Source organism: Ovis canadensis, chromosome 12 (assembly GCF_042477335.2).
Source record: "Ovis canadensis isolate MfBH-ARS-UI-01 breed Bighorn chromosome 12, ARS-UI_OviCan_v2, whole genome shotgun sequence".
Taxonomy (NCBI): Eukaryota; Metazoa; Chordata; class Mammalia; order Artiodactyla; family Bovidae; genus Ovis; species Ovis canadensis.
Genome location: NC_091256.1, coordinates 15,265,310 through 15,267,119, shown reverse-complemented (window position 1 = coordinate 15,267,119; position 1,810 = coordinate 15,265,310).

The following is a 1,810-nucleotide window of genomic DNA, read 5'->3' as shown; positions in this document are numbered from 1 at the left end:
GGGCTTGACCTAAAAAACCTGTTTCTGCAGCTCCCCAAGTGAAGCCCGCATTCCTTCGAGTGGCCGAGAGGCAGCTTCTGGGTCTGGCTCCCCGCCCGGTGCTCAACGCCCACTTCCTGCTTCAGCCTGCTCTGCAGCGACACACATACCTGCCGTTCCTCCCCCGCCGAGGCGGGTGTTGGTCCCCCTGCCAGGGATGCCTCCCATGCCTTCTCTGCCGGGCAACCCTGATCACCTGCCAAGACCCCACTCTGACCCCTGCCCTCTGGCGGTGGCGACGCAGGCCGCTCCCCCTCGAGCTGTGCCTTCCTGTCTCTGCCCGCTCCTGTGGTGCTGCAGGGCCCTTCTTCATCGGGGTGAGCTCCCCAAGGGCGGGCACAGCACCCGAGTCGCCACGTAGCTCTGGCTCCCCTCCCAGGGCCTGGCACCCAGCAGATGCCCAGTTGACGTCTCAGCAGTTGAATGGGCGCTGCATTTGAAGTATCATGTTAGGAATCACCAGAGAGAAGAGGTCATCAGACACATGGTGCGGGGGGTCTTACCAGGTTCTGGAGGAACTGGTCAAGGTCATGGGCCTGGGTCCAGTTCCGTGCTCCCTGCAGAGAGGGCAGCAGAAACCCTGCTGGGCTGGGGGCCCCCATGTCGGGGGCTCTGCAGCACAGAATCACACTGAAGCTCTTGCGGGTTCCCTGCTGGCCTTTGCTCATGAGCTCATAGAGCCTGGATAGTATCATTCCCCCAAATCTGCACTTGGCTTTCGAGGATCCCTTGGCTCCACCCAGCACACAGGGTCTTAGAAGCAGCCGCAGCTGCCAGGGAAAATCTGCCATGGGGCATACCCGGCAGGGCCGCTGAGGAGCCAGGAGTGTTGGCCTGCACTTCCCGTGGGCGGGGCGGACCGGGGGGGGGGGGGGCCTGGTGCCCAGGGCCGTCGGAGCAATGACTGGCTCCTGGCAACCCAGGACCTGAGCCCGCCCGGCCTGAGTGACCCAGGGCCCGAGGCCCAGATGGCACCCAGGAAGCCTGAGGCAAGCACACCCAGCAGCCCTCCCCCGGGTCTTTACAGAGCGCTGGTCTTCCCATGGAGGACCAGCCCAGACAACGTCGGACTCCAGGACCCAGCCTTCTTCAGCGCCGCCCTGGGGGGGCTGTCAGGCGGACAGCCGTGAGGATGCAGAAGCTCCCGAAAGACAGGCAGGAAGGATTCCTGGGTTTTCATGCTTCAAAGCGCCAAGTAGGGCCCCTCACTCTTTCCCGCCCCTGCTGGAGCCACCTGATTGCACACCCTTCCCCACCCCTAGGCCAGCTGGGCAGTCGGCTCTGGTGAAGGGAAAGGGAGGTACCCTGCAAGGGAAAGACCAGACAGGCACACGTCTGAATGCCACACCCTGGCACCATCCAGCTTCTGGGCAAAAAGAGGGGATGTGCAAAACGGCCCACAGGACTGCTCTCAACCAATATTCAGGGCCAGCTGAACAGTGGTAGGGGGTGCGTGGAAGGGAACAGGCACTTGGATGGAGGTTTGGAGGTTAAAAAAACCTAACAGACCCTCCCTGCCAGTTCGAGGCCCTTACACAGCTCCTCAAGTGACAGGGAGCGGGAAAGAGAGACCCCAGCAGGAGGCCAGCCTCCCTGGGCGCCTCCCTGAAACCAGGCTCCCGTTCAGGGAAAGGCAGTGAGCTGTCCTGCCTCCGTCTCCTAGTCCTTCTCACAGATCCCTGGGCACACGCAGCCTAGAGCCCTCCCTGATCCCCGAGCACACCCAGCCTAGAGCCCTCCTTGCCTCCCGAAACAGCCCAGTGACAGCCAC